This window comes from Mus pahari, chromosome 4 (assembly GCF_900095145.1).
Source record: "Mus pahari chromosome 4, PAHARI_EIJ_v1.1, whole genome shotgun sequence".
In the NCBI taxonomy this organism is placed as follows: domain Eukaryota; kingdom Metazoa; phylum Chordata; class Mammalia; order Rodentia; family Muridae; genus Mus; species Mus pahari.
The window spans coordinates 85,889,673-85,897,767 of record NC_034593.1 but is presented as its reverse complement, the minus strand read 5'-3'; positions in this window follow the sequence as shown (position 1 = coordinate 85,897,767).

Genomic DNA, 8,095 nt, shown 5'->3' with positions numbered 1-8,095 from the left:
TCATTCCATTAGTCTGCAACTCCATTTCATAATGGCCTGAAGACAATGAAATGACACGAAGAAGCTAAACCACCTTTGCAGAGCTCAGGTATGTGGCTCTGCAACCCCTAAGCATATAGGCTCTGAGCACCATCCCTAGGCCTGCTGAGTGCACAGAGGGAGGACAGGCCTCAGAGAGGTACCGTGCTGGGGAGCACTCAACTGTGGGTCTCTGAGCTTCTACTTATGGTCATTGCCCAGATGTACTGGACTTAAGTGCCATTCATGCTTCCAAAAATGGTCACCTACTTCTATGCAGGTGGCCTGTACAGAGGTGCCAGTCCCTCTCTGGGTGGAAGGGAAAGGGAAAGGGAGAACAAAGAGGGGACAGTGTGGGACATAAGAGGGCTCAGTGACAGCTTTGCTTTTTGACACTGGTCTGGGTTAAGCTGACTCGTGAGAACTTTTAAAGGAAAAAACCTAAAGAATGACTTCCAATACAAAGTTAAGTAGTGTGCTGGGGTGTGGAGGCAGAGGCAGGAGAATCTCTGAGTTCAAGGCAGCCTGGTCTACAGATCGAATTCTAAGACATCCAGGGCTACACAGAGAAACCCTGTCTCAAAACAAACTAAACAAAAAACTAAAACTAAAACAGTGGTATGGGGGGTTGGGGGGGAGATCCAAATCTTCCTAAAAATCCAGTCTCTTGACTGTGGACTCCTGAGAAATGTAGAAGACCCAAAAGTTAACTTGTCGGCCCCACCTGCCCAAGGACCAGGTATCTTGCTGGGATGCTGGAAGTTGTAGTTCTTAGAAAATAACAAAGCAACATGGGAAAATACTGTGGCCATGCGGCTTGTCCTTAAAGGACTTTGCAATAAGTGTCCCAGGGCCACTCAGCTAAGAACTTCAGGGAGTGGCCCTGACCAAAGCCCATCCTGGTCAGTGTTTAATTAAAGCATGCTTCAAATCTGGCTCAAAATCATGGAACTGGTGTTCCTCTTTTGACTCTCAGAATTAACAAATGAAAAATAGATTATATATGTTCTCACCAAAGGGAAGGACCAGAATACAGTAAAACATCAATCAAGACAAACCTCCAGAAGTGTAACTATCTTGGTGTCTGGTGTGTGGGGCTTACTCAAGATCTTCTGGGCGGGCTGGTGAGATGATTCAGCAGGTAAGAGCACCCGACTGCTCTTCCAAAGGTCCTGAGTTCAAATCCCAGCAACCACATGGTGGCTCACAACCATCCGTAACGAGATCTGACTCCCTCTTGTGGAGTGTCTGAGGACAGCTACAGTGTACTTACATATAGTAAATAAATAAGCTGGGCGTGGTGGCGCATGCCTTTAATCCCAGCACTTGGGAGGCAGAGGCAGGTGGATTTCTGAGTTCGAGGCCAGCCTGGTCTACAGAGTGAGTTCCAGGACAGCCAGGGCTACCCAGAGAAACCCTGTCTCGAAAAACCTAAATAAATAAATAAGTAAATAAATCTTAAAAAAAAGAAAAAAGAAAAAAAAAAAGGGCTGGTGAGATGGCTCAGTGGGTAAGAGCACCTGACTGCTCTTCCGAAGGTCCGGAGTTCAAATCCCAGCAACCACATGGTGGCTCATAACCATCCATAACAAGATTGACTCCCTCTTCTGGAGTGTCTGAAGACAGCTACAGTGTACTTACATATAATAAATAAATCTTTAAAAAAAAAAAAAAAAGATCTTCTGGGCTCCGTGGCCTTGGCTTGCTGCCCTCTGTAGCGCACACAGCTCATCTCAGAGGTTCAATGGTCTTAGCCTCTTCAACTTGCTAGGATGTCCACTGCAGCTGAGGAAACACCGTCACCAATGGCCTCTCATGGCCTATCTTCAGGACCTCCAGCCCTGCCTCACAATGCCGAGCCTCAGCTGCTCTCTCCATGATCTCTCCATGCCTTCAAAGCCAGCATCACCTGAGTGACCTTTGCTCATCACCAAGTTCAGCTGCGCCCCCTCTGGACCACAATTTTCATTTTACTGACCCTGCGGAAATATTCCCAGATTTTACCTCAATGATGCTGATCTCTTGTTAATCACAATCCCAACTGACCAGTGTCCGTTGTCCCAGTAAAGGCTTCATGTTAGTGGTCCTGGCCTCTTATTGATTATAGCTGGCTCTTTAGCTCCAGATGACCAGAACCACAGATTCTTAATAAACACATGAATGACCCTGACAGAGTCTTTACTTCCCTCTGAAATATCATAAGCCAGACCTCCATTGTCCACTTCTCAAAGCATTACCCTCTTAGATCCCACACCAACCTACTAAGTTCTGAACATTCAGTGGCTTTTCTTTTTGTTTGTTTGGTTTTTTGCTTTTGTTTTTTTCGAGACAGGGTTTCTCTGTGTAGCCCTGGCTATCCTGGAGCTCACTCAGGTTGGCCTCGAACTCAGAAATTCGTTGCCTCTGCCTCCCAAGTGCTGGGATCAAAGGCGCGTGCCACCATGCCCACCATGCCCAATCAGTGGCTTTTCTAGCCCAAAGTTCTAAAGTCCTTCCTGGAGCCTCCTTAAAAAGTGGGCGGGACTATCACAGTCATTTCCCATGAACCTGGTACCAATTTCTGGTTTAGTTTGCTTTCTATTGTGGTGAACACCATGACCGTAGCAGCTTGGGGAGGAAAGGGTTTATTTGGGTCAGAGGTTACAAGTTCAACATCAGGGGAAGCCAAGGCAGGAACCTGGAGGCAGAAACTAAAACAGAGGTCATGAAGAGTACTGTGGACTGGCTTGCTTCCCATGGGATTCTCAGCCTGCTTTCTTATACAACTCCAGGACCACCAGCCCAGGGGTGGCACCATGCACAAGTGAGGACTGGTCCCTCTCACATCAGTCACTAAGCAAGAAATGACCCCACGACTGGCATACAGGAGAATCCATGAGGGCATTTTCTCAGTTTAGGCTCCAACTTGTGTCAACTTAACAAAAAACAAAAGAAACAAACAAACACTTGCCCAGGACAACAGGCAGTTGTGGACTCCTGGACTGGCAAGTCAGTTGTCCTAGGGAAACAAATCAGAGGGGACTTGTTGGAAAGATTGGTGCAAGTGTGTGTAAAGCTGGATCAGGTGTCCAGCAAACTTCTCAGCACCTAGCAAGAGAGTTAGAGCCCGGGCTGGAGAGATGGCTCAGCGGTGAAGAGCATTGACTGCTCTTCCAGACTCTTCAGAGGTCCTGAGTTCAATTCTCAGCAACCACATGGTGGCTCACAACCATCTGTAATGGAATCTGATGCCCTCTTCTGGTGTGTCTGAAGACAGCTACAATGTACTCACATAAAATAAATAAGTAAATAGATAGACAGACAGATAGATATTTAAAATAATAATAATTGGGTACACATTGAGGGCTGCCCTGGGTAGACCAGTGGCCTCTGGGATTTGGGGTGAGTGATTGGTCCCAAGGAGGAGACAGTCTTCTTTAGTGACTGTGGTATGTCCCCACACACCGCTCTAAGGAGGTGTCAGGGTCCTGGCTGGGGATGCTTGGTCTGTTTGGGATGGTAAAACTGGAAAGGGGACAGAGTCCCAAAGGACAAGCTTGGTGATGAGCTATGGAGCCGAGGGATAAGTAAGATCTGCCCAGCACGGGAGCAGATGTGGTCCCTTTTTGCTCTATTCTTTGTCCACTGGCATGGTTTGGGGCCGGTGGTCAGAGGCCAAACAAGTTTCCTCCTGCCTCAGCTTGTTTCCCTCGCAGCAGGCTAGGACTCTCCTACTTCTGACTTCAGGCCCTTGGTATGTATGAAATTCTTGCCTCTCCTGTGACTGCCTGGCCCACCTCTGACCATAGCAGAGCTTGCGCCCTTCTTCCTGACCTTCTGTGTCTGCTGCTCTTAAGTGTTCAGGGCAATTTGTCAAGATTAATTGGACACTGAGCTGGCTCTCTCTGGAGATACAAGGAAATGACTAGGCTTCACAGAAAGACTCGTGTGGGAAAGATTCCCATGATAAGGCTGACCTGTGACCAAAGGCCGACCCACCGCAGACCAGGACAAAAGGATGCCTTGTTAGAGGATCCGGGGATGCAGATAATTTGTTCTGCTTGATCTTTCACCCCATCTCCACCTCCTTGCTTTTCTCCCTAATTCTTAAAGAGGTACCCCCTCCAATGACTGACAGAGCCCTTGTCGCCTCCAGAGCTGATCTCTGCGTGTAAGATTCTTGGTTTCATTTCTTGGATGAGCTGACAGATCCAGTTATCACACAAACCATCCTATTCCCCTGAGACATTTTGAGGAGGAAGGTGAGGTTTATATAACCTTACTTACTCCAGTCGAAATGCAATATTTCCCACCCTTATCCCAGCATCTGCCATTGATCTGGGAATTGGTCACAGTTCAGCTGTGGCTGCAGTTCAATGCAGTTCCAGGCTGAAGAACGAAACAATAGGCTCCTCTGTATTCTCAACATGCTTTGAGGCCACAGCCTGATTCCCCACCTCTGGGCAGTGCCCACCCCTCCTCCTATGATCTCCTGTCTCTCTCAGAGCATCTGTCCTCAAAACCCATTCAAACTCCTCAGCCCAGGGTGACCTCAGGGTCCCGCCCAGGAAACCTGCTAAGTTTAGAAGCCCTGATGTCCAGTCGGTTGAGGTCCTAGTTCAATGCCCCTAACCCTGGCACTCAGGAGGCAGAGGTAGGAGGAGTTTAAGGTCAGGCTGGGCTCTACAGTGAGGCAGGTTTCATCCAGACAGCCACACACAATCCTAGTATCCCGAGGACAGAAGCTTGGGTGTTAATGCTCATCACGGTCACCCAGCCTGAGTGTATATGAACATGCTGTCGGCAGTAAAGGCACCCACAACTGAGCACCACAGCTGTCAAGACGGGCAACTTTAAGTGGCACATCAGCTAGAAATAGTCTTGCTCTTAGAGCATCATTAACAATAACATTGTGCTATTTTTGAAGGTGACTACGGCTTTCACACACATGCTTTCTCTTTAGTTTTTATGACAACCTATGAATAGATACACTGGATTCTGTTAATAGTTCAGACTTCACAGAGGAGAAAGGTGAACCGTAAAGATCTGAAGAACACAGCCCTCACAGAAGGCAAAGCCCCTCTCATGTACTGTCCCCATGTCTCCAGGCCCACTGGCCACTCAGCAACTGCAACAGTCGTGGGTACTACAATGGGCTTCGCAGCCACACAACCCAAACGTGTGTGGCTACTTTGTTCATTAAGACCCTTAGGGACAGGGCTCCGTGGTAGCTTGTGTGAGGGGGGGGTCCTAGCTACTTAGTCCCCTACCTCCTCATAGCTATACTATTTGATCAAATATGTAAAATGGGCGCAGGAGAGATGGTCCAGAAGTTGAGAACACCTGCTTCTCTTTTTTTTTTTTTGGGGGGGGGGTTCGAGACAGGGTTTCTCTGTGTAGCCCTGGCTGTCCTGGAACTCACTCTGTAGACCAGGCTGGCCTCGAACTCAGAAATCTGCCTGCCTCTGCCTCCCAAGTGCTGGGGTTAAAGGTGTGCGCCACCACGCCCAGCAACACTCGCCCCTCTTGCAGAGGACCTGGGCTCCATTCCCAACACCAGCATGTGGTGGTCAACTCAGCTGCACGGGGATTCCCACTCTGAATCCCACGGGCACCAGGTACGTCCCCATGCAGGCAAAATACTCACACACACAACACATTTTCAAAATTCTGTAAAATGGTTATGTCAAGACAACACCAAAGACGTCTGGGAAACTGTCCCAGTCAGCTGAGAACATTCTAGAAGCCTGATCCAGAAGCTCTAGTTAGTGACCTTGTTTCCCAAGCCAAAAAAAATGTAGGGAGATTTACAAGCATTCAAACACACTTAACATAATTGCCATAGTAGTGATGATTATGTAACCCTAATGCCGGTCAAGGTCATGCGTGGTCAGTCCATCCAATACCCTAAGTATGTACTTCCTGTTCCGAGAACCCTGTCAGCAAGCAAACACACTCAGCATGGGGACGTCTGGGCCTGGCTGGGAGACACTAGTAGATGAAAATATAGAGATAAAATCAGGAAGGACTCTGGCTTTGTAGCTTTTGACTAAGTTTGGACTTCTCAGAGCAGCTGGGAGTCCAGGGTACCCATCCACACTTCAGTCTTCATCTTACCCAATACATCATGTCCTGTCCCTCCATTGTCTCAAAATGCCCAAGAACCAGTTCACCCTACGATGGCATGAGACAACAGCCAGAAAGTGCTGGGATGTGGCCAGAGTTGTTTAGGAAGCACTTATCACTTCTTGCTTATGGGCTCACCCCACAGCCCACAATAAATACCTACTGTGTGCCAGGTAAGATGGATGGACTCAGAGTACACATGGTAGAGGGTCTGCCTTCCAGGCACCTGGGGAGAGAACAAGAGGAGGTAGTGGTTCCCTGGGGAACAGTGAGGGAGTGAGCTGAGTCAAACCAAAGCTTAAAGGTCAGAAGGGCATCGTTGATGAGTGTGACAACGTGACAGGACCAGGAAACCAGGGCTAGTGATCAGCCAGGCGTGACACAGTTATGAATGGAACATTGCCTGTGGAAGAACAGAGATGAACAAACCATGACTCTGAGAGGGGCAAAGACAAAGGACAGACTTTCAGGAAATGGTTGCCATGGCCACACACCGGAGGCAGACAGTTTCAAATTCCTCCCGGGGTTCTAACTGTATATACTGGTATTGGCACCAGCACTTCCTTGAGAAAGGATAACATCTTATAAGATAATTCACTTTGATATGATGTCTAAAGCAACACCCAAAACAGACTTAAACCCACTATGTCACTCGGGCAGGCTTGGGTCCTCAATCCTCCTGCCTCAGTCAGTGCTAGGATTACAGATACTCTATGCAGGAAAGAAGTGATTAAGTAAAATTATCAGAACTTCTCAAAAGGTTTGGTTGGACACAAGATATATAGTCAGCAATGCTGACAGGAGCCCCACACCTGTCACTGAGGAGATAGAGGCAAGGACATTTGGGGTTTAGGGTCATTCTTGTATCCATAGCAAATTTGAGGCCTAGGACAAACATACACACAGATAACAGGGCCTGCCTAGAAAACCCAAGAGCGGGGCTGAGGAGACAACCCGTCAGTTAGGGGCACTGACTGCTCTGGCAAAGCACCCAGCTTTGGTTCCCGGCAGCCTCATGGCAGGAGCTTCATTCTCAAGGGATCCGTCACCCTCCTCTGGCTTCCACAGATGCCAGGGATGCACACAGAGCCTAGACAGACATGCAGACAAAACACCCACACACATAAAGTGAAAACAAGTAAATCTTGAATAAAAGAAAGAAAAGGCTGGGACGGGTGGCAAACTGGTCCCTACTCAAGTGTTTCAGGGAGTTCCCAAAGCTCAGCTCCAGGAATGGAGTTCGTCAGAATTACAGGCATGGGCAGGCCATCACACTCCACTTTAGGACTGTTTCTGTTTGCATACCTATAAATAGAGTAACACTCATCACCACCACACAGAGCTACAAGACAGAGTGACATGTGTACAAACCCTCACAATGGTCCCAGGCAGAGCAAATACATGCCTGTTGCTAAATTATTATTGATCTGGTGCCGGAGGTCAAACCCAGGGCTTTGATGGGTTTGTGCTAAGTCCTATCACTCAGCTTGAGTTAAATCCAGAGGGCATGTTGTTGTTATCATTAAGATATTTTTAGGGGAGATGGCTCAGTGGTTAAGAGCACTGACTGCTCGTCTGAAAGGTCTTGAATTCAATTCACAACCATCTGTAATGGGATCTGATGCTCTCTTCTGGTGTGTCTGAAGACAGCTACAGTGTACACACATACATTAAATAATAAATAAATAAATAAAAATTTAAAAAGTTAGTGTTTGTCTGTATGTATGTAAGTTCACCATGTGTGCCCGGTGCTCATGCCCAGGGAGGCCAGAAGAGGGTGTTGGATCACCTAGAACTGGAGTCACAGGCTGTCATAACCTACCAGGTGGGACTGAGCCTGGGTCCTCAGCAAGATTAGACACTGCTCTCAACTGCTGAGCCTTCTCTAAAACTCTTTATTAGAAAACCAGCATGGAGCCGGGCGGTGGTGGCGCATGCCTTTAATCCCAGCACTTGGGAGGCAGAGGCAGGC